The sequence below is a fragment of the Podarcis melisellensis genome, assembly GCF_964234715.1.
Source record: "Podarcis melisellensis genome assembly, chromosome: 11".
Classification (NCBI taxonomy): Eukaryota; Metazoa; Chordata; class Lepidosauria; order Squamata; family Lacertidae; genus Podarcis; species Podarcis melisellensis.
This window is the reverse complement of record NC_138543.1, coordinates 41830171-41856409: the sequence shown is the minus strand read 5'-3', so window position 1 is coordinate 41856409 and position 26239 is coordinate 41830171.

The following is a 26239-nucleotide window of genomic DNA, read 5'->3' as shown; positions in this document are numbered from 1 at the left end:
TCTCTGATGTTCATTGAATTTATAAGGGTGTGCTCTAATAAACTGCCCCTTCAATATTTAATAAATCTGATTGGGCGGTTATTCAGCTCTTATACACAGGTTACAAAGAGTCATAAACAGAAGGTAGTTGTAATAAATAAAACTAATAAAACTATTCATTTCCTGGAAGAGTGGAAAAGGAATGTATAGGCTCAATTTTACCAGCATGCTATGTTCACTGTTGCAAAATGCACCCACCCACTCAAAAGATGCGTTCTCTTTTTTATAATAAAAATAAGTTTAGGGAGGTTTCTGCCCATTTAGAAATTCATCTTAGACAACAAACCCATTTCAGACAAACAGCTCTTCTGCCCTATATTCAACCATACGGATAAAAGATTTCCCAACATCTAAAGTTACCATCTGTCCTTCACGTCCTTTCTGCTTCCTATTTGTTTGTGGATGCAAGTTTACTTCTCCACATTTCCACACTGGGTGTGGTTTTTATTTTTTATTTTCAAAAATGTCCTCATGAAAATCCATCTGCCTTTTTGTGAAAATTTCTCCCAATAGAAACATGTATAATATACTCAATTTTTGCAAAGCATTTCCCCCTAATATAATGCATTTCTGTATATGCTATTTTCAGTAGTGTATGCATTTGTATATACTTTACCCTAGTATATACAACATTATTATTATTATTATTATTATTATTATTATTATTATTACTATTACTATTACTATTATTACATATTGTTTGGCTGGAGAAGTGTACTGCAAAATTCAGAGAACTGTTAATTTCAATGTTTCGGTTCCCTTATTTAGAAGGTACAAATTGGGTAGGTTTACTGTTAAATGAGAACTAAATCAAGATTCTCCCCTATCACTAGCAGCACTCCCCTATCACATTACAGTTTTTGTTACAACATGGCAAGAGACATTCAGGTTGCAAGCAATTACTAATATGTGTTGAGTGCAGATACTACAGCTAGCCAATGATTGTTTGAATTCAGATGACACCAGTAATGTGTGATAGCCATATACAATCTCTCTGTGTTGCTGCACTAGTTTACTGGGAATCATAGCTCTATGAGAGAAAATGATTTTAAGTACATAAGATAATATGGGCCTAGAGTCTTCCTTGTGCAATTGAATGTTCATATTTAGTACAAGGACCCACATGGCTCCCTAAAGTCTAAGGGTCTTCTGTGGACAGAAAAGCTGTGTCCATCCAGAGAAGGCTTTTGATCCAGCAGAAAGGGATCTTTCTGGTGGAGGGAGGGGAAGATGGCTGATTCCACCTCCCACACTCTTCTTAAGGATTCTCCAACCCTTGCTGGGAGCTGTAGGTGGAGGGGGGGGTTGGCAAAAGTTATTATGGCATAAGTTTTTATGAGCCGGAGTCCACACCTTATGAAATAACCAATTTGTTAGTCTTCAGGGTGCTACAAGACTCTAGGGGTTGTTGGTTTTTTTGCCCCATGGAAGTTGTTTCACATATTTATGTATGCCACAATCCACCATAGAACTGGGTATGCCTACAACCATTGAAATAATTGGGCGTAACTGCATCTAAAGGGACCTCTGACCATTAGGTCCAGTCGTGGCTGACTCTGGGGTTGCGGCGCTCATCTCGCTTTATTGGCCGAGGGAGCAGTGTACAGCTTCCTGGTCATGTGGCCAGCATGACTAAGCCGCTTCTGGCGAACCAGAGCAGCGCACAGAAATGCCATTTACCTTCCCGCTGGAAGGTATCTACTTGCACTTTGACGTGGTTTCGAACTGCTAGGTTGGCAGGAGCAGGGACCGAGCAACAGGAGCTCACCCCATCATGGGGATTCGAACCGCCGACCTTCTGATTGGCAAGTCCTAGGCTCTGTGGTTTAACCCACAGCGCTACCCACGTCCCTTAACTGCAACACTAGGCTAAATTGTGGCTGTTGTGTCAAGGTTTGCCTCAGAACAAATCACATTTTCCCATTCCACCCACTGGATTAATCTATAGAGCTGTGATGTGTTGGCTAACCGGATGTATCTGGTATTCTATTTATGGAGCAAACAGGCCTGGAAAAATAAGGGAAAGGTCAATGACAAATATATAGGAGAGCATAATTATAACAAGTTTTGGGAGTGAGCGTTCAAATGAAAGCTGAACAAACTTTCTACCTCCCTAGAAACCAAGGTTCATTTGCAAGTTACTGAGTCATACACAGATCAGGGACCCAGCCGGTCAATTCAGAGACACCTCTCATTTATCAGTTTCTTGACATCAAGTAGGTGTGGCTTTGCAAGAGGAAGCCAAAACAATACCAACAGCTGCATGGAATCTTTCCACAATCCAAAGGTGAATAATTAAATATAATAGAAGCCCCTAAGGAAGATATGAGTCACCAGCGTTTGAGCCATGTTATCATGTAATGCACAAGAAGAAGGAAATGCTGTAAGCGTGTCCAGACAAACTCAGTGGGAAACAGTAGGCTGCACCCCAAAAAATTTAATACAGGGAGTCAGTTGAAAGGCATTTACAAGCCGATGCTGTTTGCTGTATTAGGGGGAAGATTGACAGATCACTTTAGCTTGGAAGCAAACACAGATTTATTTAATGATTCATTCGTTTTACCACCCAACAGTGGCCCGTTGGGCGGTAAAAAGGCTTTGAAGGACCATCCTTTGGTGACATTCACTAATCCAGGTGTGTATGTACAGTTTATTAATACATGGAGTTTACTTCCATAAAAGCCATTTTAAAAAGTTTTTTTTAAGTATTTCTAGTTATGTAAATGCCACACCTTTGAGGCAAAATTCCATAGCACCTGGGCTGAGTCAGCAGTAGAAGTAAACAAGGACCTGTCACATAAATTTTTTCCAATCAAGTGTTTCTCTGATATCTTTCTTGTGTCGAATATTGAGGGTTGTCAGTTGGCAGAGACTAAAAGCTCAGGCCTTTAGGGACTGGAATTGTCTGACATCAATGAAAGGAGGGCGACTGCAACATGCAGAGAGATCAGTTTTGGAAAGAAGAAGAAAAAACCCTTCAAGGTATGGTACTTATTATTAGAATGAAACATTTCTCGAGAATGTTTCAGTATGCAAAGATCGCTATCATTCCCATCCCGTTTAGCTTCACACAACCTAAGAGGCAGATTAGGCTGGCAAGTTTGCCCAAGACCACCCATGAAGTGAGTTTCATGGCATCGTATGTGCTTTTCCCCCCCAAGCATGGCAGTTTGTTATACCAGGCAGCAGGGCCAGCCCACTCATGAGGCAAGATGAGGTGACTACCTCAGACAGCAGGATCTGCAGGGGCAGCAGAACCAGCATCTAAGGAATGCATCTCCCACTGCCGCTGCTGCCACCATGGTGGCAAGGATGGCTGTGGCACAGTCTTTGGAGGAGTGTCTCTTCTACTGTCTTCAGCAGCCCCCGCCCGCCCCCTCAGTGCCATCTCTACAGCATGGGACTGCCTCTGCAGATGGTTTGGAAACTTCAGCTGGTGCAGAATTCAGGGACTGGGAGAGGAGGAATGGCCAGAGAAGAAGAAGACAGTTCAGAATTACAACAGGGGTTTGAGGGAGGTCACAGCTCAGAGGCAGATGAGGGGGAAAGCTGGGAAATAATGGGAGAGGAGGAGGGGGAGGAAGAGGAGGGGGAGGAAGCACCAGGAGGGCAACAGCTGACAGACACAGTGTCTTTAGAAAACATTCCCGGCCTCCACTCCCATAACCAGGTGAGCCTTGAAAGTAGTAGAGCAAAGGACTCAGAAGGGCCCTCTGCGCCACCCATAGGGGAGAAGGTGGTGAATGAGGAAGTGGGAGAAAAAGGGGGTGGAGAGTCACTCAGGACAACAGCATTACTCCAATAGGCTGCATTCCAAGCCTCTCTCTGTAAATACTGAATAAAACGCAGGTGGTAAGGACTTTTCCTTGTTCTGGCAACCTGCCGTGGGAGTTGCTGCCTGACATCAGCAGAGCAAGAAGGTTTGAGCTCCTGGCTGCCAATTAGTTTCTGGGGCCAACTCAGTGTATAAATGGCTTAAATGGCTCAGGACTTCAAAACCTCAAGGACTGCCTCTCCCCATATGAGTTGACCCAGACCCTATGATCATCATCTGAGGCCCTTCTGTACAGTACATCCTCCATGAGAGGTCTAGAGTGGCAACACAGGAACAGGCCTTTTCTGCAGTGGTTCACCATTTGTGGAATGCTGTCCCCAGGGAGGCTCACCTGGTGCCTTCATTACACATCTTTAAAGGTAAAGGGACCCCTGACCATTAGGTCCAGGCATGGCCAACTCTGGGGTTGTGGCGCTCATCTCACTTTATTGGCCGAGGGAGCCGGCGTACAGCTTCCGGGTCATGTGGCCAGCATGACTAAGCCGCTTTTGGCGAACCAGAGCAGCGCATGGAAACACCGTTTACCTCCTCGACAGAGTGGTACCGATTTATCTGCTTGCACTTTCATGTGCTTTCAAACTGCTAGGTTGGCAGGAGCAGGGACCGAGCAATGGGAGCTCACCCCGTTGCAGGGATTCGAACCACCGACCTTCTGATCGGCAAGTCCTCGGCTCTGTGGTTTAACCCACAGCGCCACCCGTGTCCCTTTCATTAAGGTGCCAGGCAAAAGCATTCTTCTTCTCCCAGGCCTTTGGCTTATTAAACAACCAATAGCCTTTTATTTGGGGGGTATTGTTTATGTTTGTTATTATGGTATTTATTTTTGTGTTTTTATATTGTAAACCGCCCTGTGATCTTCAACTGAAGGGCAGTATAGAAATTTAATTAATAATGATGATGATAATACAATGGGCTCTCAGCAAATAGGAGGCACCACTGGTCTCCTCCCACCCCTAGGGTAATTCGGAGCAAGCCCCTCCCCCTCCGACAATGGCCTTTGATTCCCAGTTCAACTGTTGGGTAAGCTTGATTTGATTCCCCCCGCCCTTGTTCTCAATATAGATCTCTCTCACCCTCTTGTAGATCTTTATCCTCGCCCCCCCGCCTCCATTCTCAGTGTAGATCTTCACTCACTGCTTATTCCTGGTGTAGATATTTATTCCCCTTTTGTTCCTGATGTAGATATTCTCTCATCCCTTCTTCCCAGGGGGCGGACGGGGCAGACACACCATTTAGTGGCTCACCTCAGGTGTCAAATTGTCTTGGACCAGTCCTGCCAGGCAGTATACAGCTGATATGCCCTTAAACCTAATGGCAGCATTCCCATGGCTTTAAATGCTGAGTGTTGATTCATGCAACAAGCTTATGCAACGTGGGAATTTTTTTAATACAAAAATGGTTTGCAAATACATCAAAAAAGGAAGAAAAGGGGAGGGAGAACCATCGCAAGATAACCCTAACAATAAAATATTCCAGCAATCTTCATTTAAACATACAGTGGTACCTCGGGTTACAAACACCTCAGGTTACAAACACTTCAGGCTACAAACTCCGCTAACCTGTAAGTAGTACCTCAGGTTACAAACTTTGCCCCAGGATGAGAACGGAAATCGTGCAGCGGCGGCATGGTGGCAGAGGGAGGCCCCATTAGTGAAAACACGCCTCAGGTTAAGAACAGTTTCAGGTTAAGAATGGACCTTGGGAATGAATTGAGTTTGTAACCTGAGGTACCACTGTATAGATTAATCTAGGCAGTCCATCTATCCATAGATAGGCATCTAAATGAGATCAACATTTATAAGTCATGCGCTCAAATGAGGAAAGACCACTGAGTAGTAGATTGTGAGTTACAGATAGGTAGCCGTGTTGGTCTGCCATAGTCAAAACAAAAAAATTCCTTCCAGTAGCACCTTAAAGACCAACTAAGTTAGTTCTTGGTATGAGCTTTCGTGTGCATGCACACTTTGTCAGATACACTGAAACAGAAGTTACCAGACCCTTCTATATAGTGAGAAGGTGGGGAGGGGTATTACTCAGAAGGGTGGTAGGAATGAGTGATTGGCAGATAGCTGTGATGAGATAAGAATCCAATGTCCATGTATAATGAGATAAGAATCCAATGTCTTTGTTCAGACCAGGTCTCTCCATGGTTTTAAGTTTGGTAATAAGTTGCAATTCAGCAGCTTCTCTTTCCAGTCTATTTCTGAAATTCCTTTGTAGTAAAACAGCTACTGGTTTAAATCTGACATCAGGAAGCACAAGACAGAGAAACCAGTAGGAGAACACTTCAATCTCCCAGGACATTCTATACAAGATCTCAAAGTAGCTGTTTTATTATACATGACAAAGCCATTTTTCACCTTCTCACCCCTTGCTTTTTCCTGTAAGACCTATTGCAGTCGTTAAGAGTCGTCAACAGGCTCATTATATAGAAGGGTCTGGTAACTTCTGTTTCAGTGTATCTGAAGAAGTGTGCATGCACACGAAAGCTCATACCAAGAACTAACTTAGTTGGTCTTTAAGGTGCTACTGGAAGGAATTTTTTTGTTTAGATTGTGAGTGTTTGTCATTCCAGCCTTGAAGTGAAAGTCTCTTAGTCATGGTAAGTGCTCACAAAAATGCACTTTTTCTGTCCATCTGTTAGTCCCCTACTTGACAGAATATAATTTAAGAGCTCGTGAGCATCTGCAACTATTAAGGATTTCTCCATGACTTAGTTAAAATGAACAATTATGTCCAATCTGAAAAAGACACCACAGGACCTGCCCACATCTTCCTCCTCAAAGAGGCATTATAAGTGTTGCATAGGCAGCATCAATTTGTGTTTCCAATCAAACAAAGCAAGTCATTTAGATGTGGAAAGGTTACTCTCCACAAGGTGAATATACTGAGAGCTGATTCACTGTTTCCATTTACCACCTTGATAGCAGGAGCAGTTGATCAAAAAGAAATGTTTCGTATAGGTAGTTAATGGGAATAGTTTAATTACCACCTTTTTTAAAGCTTGGTCCACAGAAACTGCCTCTAACTTCTCCCCTATTGTTTGTAATTATAAGCCTTTAAATTTAAGGATTCTCTCACAACACATAAGTCTTTGCAATGGGCATCAACCAAACCTTTAAGTAATAATAAAAAGCTCCTTCTTGAATTGATGTTCTGGCTCCTTGTTTTGTTGCTGCAGCTCAGACGGGTATTTTCCCCCCTAGCTTTGACAGAATGGCTAGACTAGGTAATCCATGGAAACAGCTGCTGCCTGCAATGTGATCTCCCCCCCCTCCCCAAAACCTTTTAACAAAGAGTCTTGAACCTGTTCCTTAGTTTTAGATATTGTTGGGAAATATCTAGAAGCTCAAATCTGACAAAAGATGAATGTTATTGACAGATCAACTGTCTGATCCACCGGTTTTAGTCTTAAGAAGTGCCCCATGCACAACATTCAGCATTCAGCAGAACATATGCACCAAGGCACACCATAATAATAACACTGTGATTGGGAGATGTGTCTGTTCCGCACAGGAATTTGTCTGCTAAAGAGAATAAACTGGATTTATTCAGCAAGCAAAAAGAATCAACTATTGTTTCTTGTTATGCACACTATGAAAACTCACACCCACATCAAAGGGAGAAAATTGGGAGCTTTTAATCAGTTTCCCCTAGAGATGAAATATTCTGAATTGGAAATTAGTATTTTTGGTTAAATGGGAGGGATATACCTTGACTGAATACGATGAGAGTTAAACCATCTAGGCAAGGGGGTGAGATTAAAGACACACAGAGCAAAATAATATTTAACTTTATTAAAAGAAACCATTCATAGTTGAATTTATGCAATCACAGGAAAGGGGGAGTTGGAGAAGTAGCTTCAAATGAGACTTGCGGTTCACAAAAAAAGAAAAACCGCTATTTGACGAAATCATCAGTCTGTTTCCGTCCTATTCTCTTTCTCGCATTTTCCTGTCATGAATGTTCTGTCCAGTTTCTTCAGTGAACTGTGCTGCTGTGTGGGGGTGTTTTAAGGAATCATTGGTCATCTTTTACAGGCCAAAATATTTTTAAATGGGGCATTTTTAAAACCATACATTGCTAAATTTTGTGTCTTTTTGAGCTAATGAGCGCATTGCAAAATTAAGAGAACTGTGGTATCTGTCTGAGTGTTGTGTCCTAGTCTGTGCTTTGGGTTGGAGGGGGCACCTGCGCAAATCCTTGAGCATTCTTAATCTGATATAATATATTCAGTGGTGTTGCATCAAGCTGCTAGAAAGCCACCACCTCAGAATGTTACATACACTCAGAAAACAAGAAGACTAGAGGCTCCAGACCTGTGTTCAGAATCACCAATCACAGGAAGCATTCTACCCAGGTCCAAGTGAATGAAAGTAAAAAGAACCCAGAAAACCTTCTCCGCTCAACACAGAATGGTTGGAACTAATACACTGGAATGAGCAAACAGGTTAGGAATGGGACTTGTGTGGGACCCTGGCCACATCCCTGCTTTTAAATATTGTGTGTTCAGATGAATGCCTGAGCAAGGCTTAAGAAAGTATGAAAGGGTGACAAAAATAACAGCCATCTTTTTCTTCTTCTTTGACAATCTGAGAGACTGTGGTGACCAATCTCATTTTGTGTCTGCACATCTGGGATACTGAGGCAAATAAAGTTGAGGATCAGTCCTAAAACATGAGGGGAGAGACGCTGAAAAATGTCTGATGAGTATTATAAATTCATTGAAAACAATGGAGGTTTTTATACTAATGGGCAGAGAAATTAAACTAGATAAGTTGTTTAGTTTCAGCCCTTGATTAAAAGGGAATTAGTGTTAGTCAGCTGCTCAATGTCTTCTTCATTGTTGACAACAACAACAATTGCTCTTATTGTAACTGTGCCATGTACCAGGACAAGGAACTGAGCTGTTAATTTATTACAGTTAATACTTCCCATTTTCAGATATGCTCAAAGCACTTTGCATTCCTTGTGTCAATCAAGCCTAAAGCATCCCATAAAGTTGGCTTCTGTTATTATCTTTATATTAGTGATGAAAATGGAGGCGGAAAGATATTAGCTTGCAAATGCCGTCCAATGGTTTGATGGCCAAGATCAAATCTGAACCAGTGACTTGCCTGTTTGGCAAACAGCACAATCATATCCATGTTTACCTGAGGTAGTTCCTGTTGTGTTCTAATAAGTAAATATGGTTACATAGTAAATATGCGATGAATTCGATGAATGGGAATAGGGATAACCAGATTTCATTAACAATTAAGACAAGGGAGGGGGAGAATCACAATTTAATATCAATCCAGGTTTCTTGCTGTGTAGTGATATTTGTGCAAATTGATCCCAGAAACAGGGGACAATTTATCTAAATTAAACTTCTATGTATTATTTATGCTTGGATGTTGTATGATGCCACTCTCCTTTCATAGTACAGCAGGAGGTTTCTCACTATGTCTTATTAGAGAACTTTCAAACGGCAGAATTTTAAGTGGCTTCTGCATAAACAAAGGGCTTACGTTGGCCATCTGTAAGCTGCTGCGCCGGGACAGCCACCAACTTGTACCCCTGACACGGTTACTTTGCCTTTTTCCAGAAGAGCAACCCAAAGGTTATTTGGTATTTATCAGGCTGCCAAGGTAATAAAGAACTAAAAACAAAGTGCCTCCTTTTCACCAGAGGTACCTGGAAACGGTGACTTTAGAAACTGCTCTCAATCGAATTAGAAATGCATGTCTTTCCCCCCAATCAGTGGGCTGAGTCATGCATCCATGTACATTGCTCATTAAGATGTCACTTGATTTCTCATTGCTAGGGCAGGTCGTTCTAATTAACATTTTCTGACAAACATGCTCACAGGAGGAGGATTCAGTTGCCCTATCCCTTCAGCTTCCCATACATAAGAACATACAGAAGAGCTTGCTAGATCAGGCTGAAAACCATCGAGTCCAGCATCCTCTTCTCACAGGGGTCAATCAGATGCCCAGAGGAAACCAGCAAGCAAAACCTGAACACTATAGCACTCTCCACTCCTGAGAGTCCCAACAACTGGTCCTCAGAGACATACTGATTCTGGCAGTGGAGGCAGAGCATAGCCATAGCCTCCTGGTAGCCTGATCCTCTATGAACTTGTCTGATCCTCTTTTAAAGCCATTCAACTTGATGACCAACTCTTGTGGGAGCAAATTACCTAATTTTAACTAAGTGCAGTGTGATGAAGTACCGTACTTTTCTGTGTATAAGACTAGGGCTTTTTTTTACTTTAAAATAAGGTTAAGAATCTGGGGGCATCTTATACATGGAGAGTGCATATGCCCATTTTCTAAATTTGGGGTCCCCAAAAGTAGGAGGCTTCTTATACATGGGGGCATCTTATACACGGAAAAATACGGTACTTTCTTTTGTCTGCTTTGACTTTTCCAACATTTGGCTTCATTACACGCTAGTTCGTATGGGGAGAGGCCCATGTGTTTGCTTTCCTACAGTGGCAAAGCTGTGAAGACCTTTCAGTTCAGGTGAGACAAGCTGAAAGGGTGTGTGACTGGGTAAAAAAAACAGCCTACTCGTTCCTCCTCCCACTTTTGCCACCACTGGCATGCTGCCACCACCACCACTCCAGAGTTGCTCAGACAATTTGGCTCTTTTGCTAAAGAGATATTTCCCAGCTCTGCCTTAAATGGATGTATTGAACTGCTAGTATTTCTAAGACATAAGAAATCCAAAAAAAGACAAGTATAACTTCCTGGTCCAAGGCTTCACTCCATTTATGCTACTGTTTGCATCCATCTCTTTCGCTAGACAATGGATGAGTGTAAAGTCAAACCGTTGGAGAGTTACAGCGCCTGTAGAGACCAATACATGAGAGACATGCTGGGCTTGGGAGAGCACCTACGGACTCAAGCTGCCTTAAGAAGAATATATAGCAAATGAATGTGACTTAAGTATAGCTGTGTGGAGATGTCTGTTGAAGCAATATTGACAGGGGGATTTCCGTGCTCCAGGAAACAACCAGATAAAGCCTAAGATATTCTTGGCAGGAGGCTACAGCAGACATAATGAGGATTAGCAGGCATAATTGGTATCATTTCTATCTCCTAAAGGCATTTATGAGTCATCCCCTTAGTCACGTCCTCACCTTCCTTACTTCTGCTGGAAATGAAAAGTTAGAGTTGTGCATGACTGGAGACAGGCTATAGCTCAGTAGTACAGTGCATGCTTTGCAACAGAAGATCCCGGGTTCAATCCCTGATCTCTCCAGGGAAGGCCTGAAAACCCTGGAGAACTACTGCTAGCCAGTATAAACCAGGAATGGAGAATCTCTGGCCTTCTAGATGATGGTAGACTCCAGCTTCCATCTGCTCAAGCCAGCATGGAAAATGTTCAGGGATGATGGAAGTTGGAACCCAATAACACCTAGAGAGCCACATGTTCTCCTGTCCTGGTGTACGTAATACGGAACTCGATGGGGCAATGGTCTTTAATTGTTCATATAAGGCAGCTTCCTGTGTTCCTAAGAATAGAGAGCCCTTAGAAATCCCAAAGTGTGTACAAACTCGTAATGGACAAAACGTCGGCCTGTTGTTTTTTCCTGCTCAGTCACTACAAAACTTTGTTTGTCTTTGGCAAACATCTTGAGCAAAACAAAAACCAGAGGCAGCAAAAGGCCAAATTCTAAGGATGTATATGAAATGTGTTTGGCTTAGAAGGGCAAACCGCTTCCCAGTGGGAGCACACTTGATGCAGAGTAAACAGGAGTGTGTGCATGACCTAGGACTAGGGTCACACTTTCACCATATCCCAAACTCTGCTCCCCACCCAGAAAAAAAAAGGGTAAGAAGATGACCAAATATCAGGAAAGAAAAGTTGATGCTAGCAATGGGCCACTAAGGCAGGCTGAGCAGTGACAGTCACCTCTGACACAAACAAATATATATTTATCAGGGGCTGACAATGCTGCTCACAGTGTTGGCCAAGCACAGAACCTTTGAGGGAGCCCCAAGATCTGAAGCTGGATAGTGGAAGATTCAAAGCAAGTACTTAGCAGTGCATAGTTAAACTTTGGAACTTAACCCACAGGAGACAGTGGTGGCTTTAAAAGAGGAATGAACAAATTCGTGGAGGATAAGGCTATGCATGGCTACTAGCTATGATGGCTCTGCTCTGCCTCCATCGCCAGAGGCAGTCACGCTTCTGAATATCTGGAAACTCCAGGAGGGGAGGGAGCTCTTGTGCTTGGGTCCTGCTTGAGGTATATGGGTGGCCACTATGAGAAGAGGAATCTGGACTAGGTGGTCCATTGACCTGACCCAGCAGGTTCTTCTTATGTTTTTATAACACAACAACATTGCAGCATATACTAGAACTGTTAGCTCAGATGGCAGAACATGAGACTTAATCTCAGGGCTGTGGGTTCAATTCCCTCATTAGGCCAAAGATCCTTGCATTGCAGGCGGTTGTTCCAGATGACCCTCCTGGTCCCTTCCAACACTACAGTTCTATGATTATATGATGTTAGATTTCACACCAATCAAAAATAATTAAGAATTCAAATTTGGCTGATTCTTCCCACCACCATGAACAAATAATCATTCCGCAATTTGTTCTTGAAGGGTACTTTAAAAATCAATAATAAATAGGGTTGTTGGATCAGAAGGCCGGCGGTTTGAATCCCCGCGACGGGGTGAGCTCCCATTGCTCGGTCCCTGCTCCTGTCAACCTAGCAGTTCAAAAGCACGTCAAAGTGCAAGTAGATAAATAGGTACCGTTCCAGCGGGAAGGTAAACGGCGTTTCCATACTCTGCTCTGGTTTGCCAGAAGCGGCTTAGTCATGCTGGCCACATGACCCAGAAGCTGTACGCCGGCTCCCTCAGCCAATAAAGTGAGATGAGCGCCGCAACCCCAGAGTCGGTCACGACTGGACCTAATGGTCAGGGGTCCCTTTACCTTTACCTGGGGGTTTTAAGACATAGACATTTGGCAGCATCCTTACATATTCAATATTTTTACATTTTTCCGTCAAAGCAAGCTCATATGTCCAACATTACCAATAATCAGAAATGTTTTTCAAAAAAGCAGTCAAATTTAAATCATTGCAATCAAATTCATGCCTCCCGAATTTGCTTTAGAACTAACTCACAAATTCATTTTGAAGATTTAAGGAGTGAACAGTAACATTTGACTGTAGGTAACTATAGTAAATGGATAGTCTAGCAAATGCAGCGTAGCAGAGAAAGCAGCTTTGCTGTCAGAATAATACAGTGAGTAAACTGAGAAGTTTTTTGCAGATGTTTGGGCCTCATAGAGTTTGGACGTTTGGCAACAGATCCTTAGCTAATGTTTACAAGTGTCCTCGTCTTGGTGGTTTTGATGGAACACTGCCAATTTACACAGGCGGAGCATTTGATTCTTGGTTTACATGTGTGTGGGTTACGCATCCCTAATCTTACGCAAGTGAAAACATTCATGTGCTTTCAACGTGTAACTGGGCTACATTTTAGCCATGCTGCAGGCAGTCACTGCTGCCTAGCAAAGCTTTGAAATACTAAGCACAGTTATTTTGTATATTTGGAATATAGTAGAACACATCATTGTGTAAACTCTAAATTATCCAACTCTCTTTATAGGGGTCAGCCTTGTATCCTGGACAAAAATTGGCCTGCCCCATGCCCTCTGTTGATCACCAGCAATGTAGACATTCTAAGCAACTGGCTCCTATATTCTTTTGTTCTTGATTTGGCTGCTGTTGTCATTGTGCAATTGGAAGAACACTCGGTAATTGGCTGAAAATTGTTACTACATCTTCCCTGCATGCCTCCACAACAGCTTCTGCTCTGAAAAAAATATTTAAGAACCCACCTTCCCAAACGAGGGATGCAGTGATTTTAATACAGCCCTCACTGACATTTATCCACATAAGCATGGAATGTGTTCACGCCATAAAATTTCCCCAAAGATTCCTGGATGATAGGAATTGTAGCTCTGTGATGGGTAAACTATAATTCCCAGGATTCTTTTGCGATAGATGCTTTCTGACTAGGCCTTCCCCTTTGTTTTTCTATACTGTATTGCATTATCTTTTTTAAATAACTCCCCCTTAGGGTCTGATGGTGAAGGATGGGTAACAAATATAATAAATAAAGGACTGTGAAATTTGTGTATATGTATGCATGTGTGACAGGGACATGGGTGGTGCTGTGGGTTAAACCACAGAGCCTAGGACTTGCCGATCAGAAGGTCGGCGGTTCAAATCCCCACAATGGGGTGAGCTCCCGTTCTTTGGTCCCTGCTCCTGCCAACCTAGCAGTTCGAAAGCACGTCAAAAATGCAAGTAAATAAATAGGTACCACTCCGGCAGGAAGGTAAACGGCATTTCTGTGCACTGCTCTTGTTCGCCAGAACTGGCTTAGTCATGCTGGCCACATGACACGGAAGCTGTACGCTGGCTCCCTTGGCCAATAAAGTGAGATGAGCCGCAACCCCAGAGTCAGCCACGACTGGACCTAATGGTCAGGGGTCCCTTTACCTTTATGCATGTGTGACTGAATGAGCCCAGGTGCATCACACAAGATTGTGAGACTGAAGTGTGATCGCAGGTCCCAGCTGCGCATTCCACTACTCACAGTCAGGTAGCCAGACCTTCATATCCTCCAACATTTCTCCAATGAAAATAGGGATGTCCCATTCCATAGTGATAATTTTACTATTTATACCCCACACATCTTATTGGGCTGCCCCAGACACTCTGGACAGCCTCCAACATATATAAAAAAACAGCACAACATAAAACTTTTAAAAAAACAACTTTGCAGAGATCTGGACTAAATGCATGGAAGCTGAGGGACGAGGCCCCTCACCTCAGTGGCGTAGCGTGGGTTGTCAGCACCAGGGGCACGGCAAGTAATTTGCACCCCCTAACTCGTGGATTTGCGCCCCCTAACCCGTGGATTTGCGCCCCCTAACCCTAACCCCCAGATGTTGCGCCCGGTGCGGCCGGCCCCCCCTGCACCCCCCACGCTACGCCACTGCCTCACCTTAGTAAGTACACATGAATAAAACCAGATGAAAAGGGCTACATCTAGCCTAAATAACATTTAGCAATTATATGGCAGAAAAGGATGTGAGTCTTCAGCTCACTTAGAACTCAATGCCAGCAGCAGGTTCCCTGTGTTTAAAAAAACAAAACAAAACCACACAGCCTGTTAAAAATGGGTCACCTTACTCCTCTTGGATACATGAGGTCAGATCAGAAGAGTGATCCAGACTTCATTTGGAAATTGTCTTTCAAACTAGAAGTTGTTCTTAATCCTCCATTCCTGTCTGTGTCCTACCTGTGCTGGCTTGCATTGAAAGTTAAATCTCCACTGAACCTACGAGAGATTTAGCACAGCCGGTGCAGCAGTGGCCAAATGCATTATTAGCATTCAACATTCTGCATGGAGAAAAGATGGGGCTAGCATAGCTTTCCCAGACATACCTGAGGGCTAAATAAAGCTGTTTCTGAGTCCAACTTCGGACTGGCTTGACAATGGCCCAGCTCCCTCTTCGTTACCATTTGGTGTGGAAATTGGGTATACATTTCCCATCTGTTCTCTTTGAAATACTAACTTTGCTCTGACAGTGCTTTGAACTGACTCCGATCTGCATGAAACGTTATAAGAGATGCACTCTTTTTAATCACGTTCAGGGATACTTGGGACACAGCTCTGATTAGTTCTGACACTGCTCAGAGGAGAAAACGTTGCAGTTGTACTCTTAAATGCAGAGCGTCTCATATTACAAAATGTACTGCCTTGATTAGCTATTTCTTAAAAATAGAAGAAGAAGAAGAAATAGCTGTTCAAGCATTCCAGAGAAAGACAAAAGAGCAAGAAAATAAAGATTGGCGCTCGGAAATTTAATTTCCTCAAAAAGAAAAAAGAAATGCATGCCTGTGGGTAAATTATCAGATTGTGGATTTTTTGATTTTTTTTTTTAAAGGAAAGAGATAGTTTCTAAGGATTACACAATCATTTGATTGTGTAATATTTGCTCTGTGATGTAACACCGCAGAGCACCTGGTGAATGAATAGCGAGAGCAATCTGGTAACATTCCAGAATAACAGAATAACAGCACAACAGAACTCGAATACCTCTCCTACTTTGACTTTACTCTAACTTTTTTGATACCCACTTACTGGGGGCAGTGCTGGTGGTTTCTCCACCATAACTCCCCCTCTCAGCCTCACCTTGCCTCACCCTGAGAAAGGAGTCCTCCTTCAGAGCCAAGCTTTCTGGCCAGGAGAATTCCTGTGCCGACTGAGACCATGGTTTGCCACAGCAGCTAGAAATGCTTTTGAAACTTAGATTCTTTCTTTCTTCTTTCTTTTTCTTTTTGGTAAAAGGCGAAAGATTTATATGATCTGAAAAGAAACCAGAGTATGACTTAGATTCTTTCTAAACAAGAAGAAAGAGCTTTAAAATGTCTTTCTAGTCACCATAGCAAAGCACGGTGGCGGTTCAGACAAGTGTTTATGGCCACCTCAAATTCTTGGTTCTGAAGAAGGATCTCCTTAGCCCTTTCTCATAATGAGGGGAGACAAGGAGGGCGAGGAGGAGGTGGTAGTGCTTGCTGAGGCATGCAAACAGGGGTAGATCTACTATGAAACTAATGTAGCTTAAACTCCAGTACCCCTAATCCTGGATTGGCCTCAGAAGCGACTTCAGCCATGCATGTGGGGGTTACATTCTCAAGACCCTCCAAGTGTCCCTATTTTCCAGGGACATCCCTGATTTCGTGAAACTGTCCTGGTTTCTGATTTGAATGTACCACTTTTCCTTTGGATGTCCCTATTTTCATTGGAGAAATGTTGGAGAGTATGGAGTTATCCGACTCCAGAGCCGTCTGAAGGCAATCCTGCATAGGGAAGGTTTTTTAATGTTTAATGTTGTATTGTGGTTTTTATATATGTTGGAAGCTGCCCAGAGTGGCTGGGACAACCCAGTAAGATGTGTGGGGTATAACTATGGAATGGGACATCGCTATTTTCATCAGAGAAATGTTGAAGTGTACGCATTCTATGCCGATTCTGCCACCCCATAAGTGAAATCATGTAAAGTGGAGGGGCACCCTCTAAAAAGCTTCTAAATCCATGGTTCCCAATGTGGGGCAAATGGAGGTTGGAGGATGCACAGGAAAAAGGTTGCAGCTGCACTACCCCTGTTCAGCAATGAGGTTGAGCAGCCTAAACAAAGCCCCGCTGCACTTCCAATCTCTTCAGGGCTTCCCACTGCCTTCACTGCCTTCCTCTTCGCCACTCCAGGGAGGGTCTCCTTGTAGGCCACATCCAGATCTCTCTCGCCATTTCGTGGTATGATTCTATTTATTTATTTCGCAGTGGTCCATGTATATGCAGTCATGCATGAGTAAAATGCATGTAAGGGTGTGTGTGCCTGTATAACACTTCCCTAATTTTCATACCCACCCACCCTGGCATAATTCAAAAACTATAAGGCATAGGAAATTTTAATTCACACCCATGGCTGACCTGTGAGATATTCCAGTACAGCAATTTAAATCAAAATCTGAGATGTAGTAGTTATTAAAAGTAAAAAATAAGATGTGGTGTTCTGTTGTGGAACAACCCCATTGAAGAAGGTAACAGTGCTTAACCTGACCTCACTGCTGGTTGTGAAGGGGCCCCCAACAGTAATCATCAGGGCCCCAAAAATGTAGGTCTGTCACTGCATACAAAGCTTCAGGGATGTCAATACTCTGCCCTCCCTTTGTCCACCAACTGAGACAATTGTCCCATTCCACTTCATTATTGGGCCAGCCCTAGAGATGGGATTTTATGGAGGTTGTCCAATGGTACAGTTCCATATACATTTTGGTGACCATTCTTTGCAGATTAATAGCTTGGTTGACTTGTTTAGGTATAAGAAGTCCCAAATACGTTAAGTTGCCTCTTTGCCATGTGACTGGCCAATCAGTCTAGTGATTACCAACAGACAGATAGAATGAGGATATTTCAGATTGAGGCATGCAAACAAGTTGCATTCCTCAAGTGTTGCTAACTCCAGTTGCTTTTTGAGCGCTGTCATCGTCAACTTACAGTAGCCTGCACAAATATATCCAATTGCACTGGAAATATCTTGACCATCTCTGGGACATCATCAAAGATCCCTGCATAAAATCTGTATTTGTCATGATTACAGAAGCACTGTAAGGCCCCCAAACACAAAACGACTGAGGGGGAAATCTAGATCATTTTAACCAGCCATTTCATATGCTGGGGTTTTACTGCTTTTTTTGAACCACTTCCAGACGAAATGAAAAGGCTAACTCAGATGCTAAGTCTGCCTCATTCCCTGCACACAACTCAATAGATAAATTATAAATTCGCATGCACTGTTCCAGTTAAAGGATAATAGAAGTGATGTTGGGTCTTCAGATCTAACTTTCATATCCTCCAAGTGTCCCTATTTTCCAGGGACAGTCCCAGAATTACGAAAGCCATCCCGGCTTCTGATTTGATCCCAGAATGTCCCTGTTTCCCCCACCAGTGTCAAGATGAGGAAGATGAGCTAGCACTTGTCCTGAGGGATGGCAGTGGTGGCTGCGAAGGAGGATCCCATGGCCTCTCCATGGCTGCCACTGTCGCAGCGGTGGAGCAAACCGATCGGGTGCCTGGGGCGGCGCACGTGCCCTGTGCCGAGGGCCAGCCGTCTGTGGAACGGGGCAAGCTGGGGCAGGACACTCTGCGAGGCCTCCAAGGAGTCTGCCTGCCTCCTTCCACTCAGCTACCCTACAGCTGAGGGGGATGTGGCAGACAGACCATTTGGGGCAGCGCGGAGCCTGCAGGTGTCCAAGCAACCACATCACTCCCAGGAGAGACGCATGGCCCGGGTGCACTGCAGGCCCCGCAGTGAGTGCCCTCAGCATTTTGTTACCCCCCTCAGTGGTGACACCTGGGGCGTACCACCCCCACTGCCCCCCCTCCTCTGCCCCTGCACTGCCATCCTCCAACCTTGGGCAGCTTGTAGCAGCTACTGAAGACAGGTGCGGAAGAGGAGCGGCTTCCATCACTGAGGCCCAGCCCCACATGGTGTGCCAGTTCTGAGGGGCAGGCAGAGGGCAGGGTCATCCTGAGTGGGAAGAAAGAGGGAGTGGAGTGGAGTGCAAGGAGCTTTTTAAAAATGCTCTGTGCATCCACATCTAATCTCACCCCTTTCTAAAATGTATTTACTGGTGTGTGTTTTTCTTTTTGTAAATCTGCCAAAGAATCAAATCAAATCAGGATTAAGGCGTTTTCTCAGGATGGCAGAAGGTATGGACTTTTCTTCTTCCAGCTTACTTTAGCAATGGCCAATTTCACTTCCTTGAATGAATTTGTGAGGGGACACTTTGAAGAGTAACTCTCCACTACAAAATGCATGTGTACATCTAATGAAGCACTTCTGGTGGTCCCCCACCCCCGTGATTCAACTGGCCTTCACTATGGACCGAGCTGTTAATTTGACAGGCCCTGCCCTGTGGAACTCCCTGCCAATAGAGGTTCAGCGGTAACCATCCCTCCCTCCAGATGCCTTTTGAAAATGTTTTTGTTCAGAAAGGCCGGTGCAAGATTATTTTTTCTTCTAACAATCAGTATTTAATGATAGTTATTGGCATTTTTCTGATGTTTTTAATGATGTTCTTATTAGTTTTATCCTCAGTCTTGCTATATTTGGTTGCTTGTAAGTTGCTTTCGGTTGCCTTGGGCAAAATAAAGCAACTAACAAGTTCAATAAATTGTTATATATATATTTATGAACATGGGATTTTAAAGTCATATATTGCAACCACCCAACTGTATCAATAGCAGCATTTTGCTTCAAAATGCATGTGAACAGGGGCGAGCATGCATCACCATTGGCAAGATATATCTTTAAAATCTGGCCTCGTGAAACAATACTTGTTAAAGTGCCAGCCCAACAAATCACAAAGTTTCAAGTTCACTAAAACTCTGGGATGCGTTGGCATCATTGCTTCACAATTAATTCAAGTTGAAATGTTCCCATGTGGATGTTAGATGCTTCTGTAGATCTGCACGAAATAAAAGAGTAAACAAATACAATCTGCCTGCTTCCTTATAAGTCTTAGCTGGTTACTTAACGTGTTCCTCCGTTTCCTCTAGCCTGAGAACTTTGAGGTCAAGATGAGGTCAAGCTGAGTCAGTCAGCTCTAGTGACACAGCAATACATACATCTGCTAAGCAATGGAGCCAAGGGAAGAGGGGGCTGGTTGGAAACGGAGGCTTAACGTCATTCTTTTCAGTTACTACCAGCCATAACCCTTAAAAATTATTAGGCATCCGGGTAAACCAGGAACAGCTGGTTCATTAAAAGAAAGAGGGTGAAGAAAAAGATGGATCCACCCATAGAATAATTTTCAGTCTCCCTTCCAAAATCTCTTGATGACATTTTTGGGTCTTGGTTGCAAAGGATTTTGTGTTCGAAGGGATTAGAGGAATTTACAGTGTCAGCAACTGAGCCTTGGATCACAGCATAATGACAGAGACATAATGACTATTACAGCACCAAAAGTGGGTCATGCCATCACTTTCCAAGACCAATCAAGGAGACAGATGAAGTGTCCATCACAGAGATAAAGCTTCACCTTCCAGAGGCGCAGGGAGCAGGGTCCATGACATTTTTCAAGAGTACACAGAGTACTTTCGGTCTTGCCAACTCCTGAAATGGCACTGAGGACATCCCCAAAGGGGGCTGTTTGCTGCCTTAAAAATGCAAAGGTCAAATGATCAAAATGTAGTAAATTCTGTACAACAAAATATGTTTTTGAATGATCACATTGTTTTGGCACCAAGCCCTATTTCTTGGCTCAAGCAAAATGTGAAACTTGGTTTTGAGAGATCTTGGAGAATTCAGTATGCACGGTCCAGTTTTTTAAAAAATGCCACAAAGGTAGTGTTTGTTTTCAGTTTGATACATATTTTTATTATTGATATATTTATAATTTGTACTGTGATTTATGCCAGGGTTGCAATCTGGGATCAGGTCCCGCTGTCACTAGGAGCTTTAAAAATAAAGAAAAATACACTTGGACCAAGACTGCCCCAAATATTTTCCTCTCGGCTTAAGTTATCACAAAAGGTCACAATTCCTTTTTTACTTTGGTTTACCCAGTTAAAGAACTGCATAGAGTATAAGCACTTAAAGAAGACTTATTTTAAGTATTACTGAAAAGCTCAGGTAGATGGATTTGGTATTTCAAGACCCTGGATTTTCTACTTGCAGGAACACAAAAAGCTTTCTTTTCCTTGAAATTGTATTTATCACAAACAGCATTTACTGTATATATGAAAATAGATTTGCTTATAACCCACTCTGATTATTAACTTTCATATGTAATTTAGTGCCAATGTTAAAACAAGAAGAGGAAAATTTATTTAAACCCGTAGGGCTTTTTCCTGCAAGTTGATGTTCTTACAAAAAAATAACCTGATATTGCACAATTTGTTCACAAACTCCATTTGTTGGGATAATTTTCTTTACTCTTCAGCAGCATCAAAGAGGTATCTATGGAGAGATTAATTCACAGAGTCCTGCTCCAAGTAAAGCCTGATTGAAACAAACAGGGGACTTGCGGGAACTTTTATTTGTGAATGACTTTCCCAGAGCCAATTGCCATGACAAATGTGTGCCGAGATCACAGCCAACCATGTCCTCTGAGCTGTGAGTTCAGCAAATGTAAATTGGGATCATCTTCGCACATTCATAAAACTGTCTAATATAACAAAAGCCAACTTATGAGGCTTCGTCAAAAGCTGTTATGTGGTCTGAAAAAGGTTGTAAATGATACTGAGCTGTGATCTCAATGTGCATCAGAAAAAGTACCAGAAAAAATTAAGTTTGAGGTGGGTTGATACCACTCACCACCATAATGTTAAAAAAATAAAATAATACTGTGTAAATTATCTCTTGCACAGATGTAGCAGCATTCTTACAAGAAACAAAATTCTATTTATTTTCTCCTGCAACATTTATGTTTCATTGATGTAGTGAAATAATCATTATGTTCAGGGAATTATTAAATGGATGCCCAACCAAGTGGAGAATATTATGCTAAACATATGAAGGGCCACAACTGGAAGGGAGGGAGCAAGTATGGCATTGAGCCTCTTTTCTGATGGCTCAGGCTCCAGGTATTGACAGAAGGTTTAGCCAATCAAAAGACTTCATAGTCCATTAATGGCCAGCTGCAGGACCCTTGCAGGAATAATTAGGTGCATGGGGTAGAGGTTCCCCACCAATGTCCTATTTCCTAACAATTCTGAAGAGGGTTCTGAGGGATTAGGGTAAACGGACCACTAGACAGGAGACACATCTGCAACATATAGGAGGGTTTATTGGGTTGTTTTTATTACGTTATTTTGTGTTTTTATATTGTGATTTGATGTTGTAACCACCCTGAGACCTGCGGATATAGAGCATTATACAAATTTAATTAATAATAATACAGCGGTACCTTGGGCTACATACGCTTCAGGTTACAAAAGCTTCAGGTTACAGACTCTGCTAACACAGAAATAGTGCTTGAGGTAAAGAACTTTGCTTCAGGATGAGAACAGAAATCGTGCTCTGGCGGCGCAGCGGCAGCAGGAGTCCCCATTAGCTAAAGTGGTGCTTCAGGTTAAGAACAGTTTCAGGTTAAGTACGGGCCTCCAGAATGAATTAAGTACTTAACGCGAGGTACCACTGTAATAATAACAACAACAACAACAACAACAACAACAACAACAACAACAACAACAACAACAACACTATTTTGATATCATTGAGCAAAGGCATCAAGTTATTTTATGAAGTGTGCCATTCTTTCAAGTTGTTTCAGCTAGTGTTCCTGTTGTGGGTGATGGTGTATGTGTAAGGTTACCAGATGTCCCCGTTTCCCGGGGACAGTCCCTGGATATACAAATCAGTCCCCACACAAAATCAATTGAAGTTGAAAAGTGTCCCCGGATTCATTGAAAAAAATCTGATAACCTTATTGTGGTGGTGGTGTTTTAACTCACCATAGACTGATCAGGAAAGGAGGAATAGAATAAAACCTGAAGGAAGAAAAAACAAACGAAATGCGGTGTCCTATTATCAACGACATTTAAAGCTCTTCTTTGCTTTAATGCGTTTGAAAGGCTGCCCTGATGTTCTAAGGATCTATCATAATGCCTTTAAACCTCTGGGTACTTTTCCATCCCTTAAGAAAATTCAGGGCCATATCATGCTTGGGAGGACTTAGGATAAAGTTATAAAAACAAACACATTTTTGCAAAGTCTCTTCTATTTTATTACGGGGCCAACGTTTGAAAAACACCCGCTCTTCACTGAATGAAACTGAGTTGCCCTGGGTGTGAAACAAGTCCCAGAATCTAAGTCTGAAGTAAACAAACCTGGAAAAGAGTAGCATAGCCTATTATCTGAGCTTAAGGGATCAAGCCATTATCACTTGCATTCCATCTGCAGGTACTTTTTAACACAGCCCAGGGAGGTCAGGATCCCTGAGAGGAATTCTCAGTAACCGTCCCGTGTAAACTGTAACGGGTTTTGTGGGGGGTGACTATTGAAATTGTTTCATTTTGCATATATTTTGTACAAATGGATGTTGTGGAAGGGGGGAGGGAATACAACCCTAGTACATTTTTTCACAGTTTTGACACCAAGTGTGTGAATCAGTGAAGACCCAGGTGGGATCTACACACATATAAAAAACACTATGAAAATGCTTTTTAAGAACGTTATTGAATTTGCCATAGCTCACTGTCGCCAGTGTCACATTTTCATATTGCACTTCACAATACACTTAAAACATTTTATTTGCAGCTGTATAGCTGAATCCCCTGTGTGGTGTAATGATAAGAGAGCTGTACTGTGACCAGGGAGACCAAGGTTTGAATCCCTGTTCAGCCATGTAGCTCACCATGTGTTTAGGCCAGTCACCGTCCCTCAGATTAATCTACCTCATAGGGCTGTTGTGAGGATAAAATGGGAAAGAGGAGAAGCACGTATACCACCTTGGGCTCCTTGGAGGAAGAGTAGGTATAGAAATGTAATAAATAAATACAGTGGTACCTCGGGTTAAGAACTTAATTCGTTCTGGAGGTCTGTTCTTAACCTGAAACTGTTCTTAACCTGAAGCACCACTTTAGCTAATGGGGCCTCCTGCTGCTGCCACGCCTCCGGAGCACGATTTCTGTTCTCATCCTGAAGCAAAGTTCTTAACCCAAGGTACTATCTCTGGGTTAGCGGAGTCTGTAACCTGAAGCATATGTAACCCGAGGTACCACTGTAACTGCATTTGAGGCGTGGCTCCTGTTTCAAAAAGGATGTAAGCAACAGTGATTTTGCAGTGTGGTTTCCCCCTGAGATCTCACACAGTACCTCAAACACATGTTTTGGGGCACTGTGCCCAAAAAAGGACTTTTGGGGGGGAGGTGGGAACCGAGGCACAAAATCACTCGCAATCACAGCAAGCAAAATGGCCAGCGTGCGCTCACGATAAAAAATGGGGAAATGGTGTCCCGGAAGATGGAATCCCGGATTTTGGCTTCTATGTATGGGAGAGTATGAATGCAGGCGCTCTAAGTATCCCTATTTTCTAGGGAAAGTCCTGGCTTTACCAGCCATCCTGGTTTCTGATTTGATCCTGGAATGTCCTGCTTTTGCTTAGGACATCCCTATTTTCATCAGAGAAGTGTTGGAGGATATGGCAGAATGTCCCTATTTTCATTGGAGAAATGTGGGAGGGTATGGAGTTAGCCAACCCTCAAGCTGTCTGAAGGCAATCCTGTACAGGGAAGTTTTTCAAACATTTAATGTTTTATTATGTTTTTATATATGTTTGAAGCTGCCCAGAGTGGCTGGGGCAACCCAGTAAGATGTGGAAGTTTCCCAGAATTGTTGTTGTCATTGTTGATGTTGTCATTGTTATTGTTGAATAGGACATTCCTACTTTCACTGGAGAAATGATGGGTGGTCTGTGAATGATGAGGTCGTGGCCTCCTTTGTTATTGCTTAGAAAAAATGTCTCACTTGTATTGACTATTGGCACCACCTCACTGCTACTGATCTGCAAAAAGCCCCATGGCAGAAGGTTTCATGATATCGTCTCCTGGGCTTTGATGGAGAAAAGCCATAACTAAATAGCAGAGCATCTTATTTGCATGCAGAAGATCTTAGATTCAATCCCCAGCATCTCTAGGTAAGGCTGGAAAAAACCCTGTGCCTGAAATCTCATAGACTCACTGATAGCCAGTGTAAACAATACAGTGGTACCTCGGGTTAAGAACTTAATTCGTTCTGGAGGTCTGTTCTTAACCTGAAACTGTTCTTAACCTGAAGCACCACATTAGCTAATGGGGCCTCCCGCTGCCGCTGCACCGCCCCCACCCGATTTCTGTTCTCATCCTGAAGCAAAGTTCTTAACCCGAGGTAATATTTCTGGGTTAGCAGAGTCCGTAACCTGAAGCATATGTAACCTGAGGTACCACTGTACAGAGTTACCAGTAAATGAACCAATGATCTTACTCACTATAAAGCAGCTTCCTCTGTTCCTATGCAGAGTACAGGTGGGGACATTACAAGAAGAAATGTTCCTCCATTATAAATCCTCAGAGAGCATTGGGGAATGTTAGAAAGAAGTTGATATTGACCATTCTACATTTTGGAAGATCCAGTGGTCACTTATATTACTGACTGTCCCTTATATATGCACATTGTTACCTGTTATATTACCTGGGGAAGGAACATAGTTCAGGGAAGGGATGTAGCTCAGTGGTAGAACATCTACTTTACATGAAGAAGGTTCTAGATTCAATCCCCAACAAAGATGGGGACATGGGTGGCGCTGTGGTCAAAACCACTGAGCCTCTTGGGCTTACCAATCAGAAGGTCGGTGGTTCAAATCCCCATGACAGGGTGAGCTCGCCTTGCTCTTTCCCAGCTCCTGCCAAGCTAGCAGTTCGAAAGCACACCAGTGCAAGTAGATAAATAGGTACCACTGCGGCGGGAAGGTAAACGGTGTTTCCATGCGCTCTGGTTTCCATCACAGTGTTCCGTTGTGCCAGAAGCGCACAACGTCCTGCTGGCCACATGACTCGGAAAGCTGTCTGTGGACAAACGCCGGCTCCCTCGGCCTGAAAGCGAGATGAGTGCCACAACCCCATAGTCGCCTTTGACTGGACTTAACCATACAGGGGTCCTTTACCTTTTTTTTTTAACCAACCCCCAGCATTTCCAGGGAGGGCTGGGAGAGGCCCCTGTCTGAAACTCTGGACAGCTGCTGCCAGACAGAGTAGACAATACTAAGCTAGGTGGACCAACAGTCTGGCTCTACTTCCT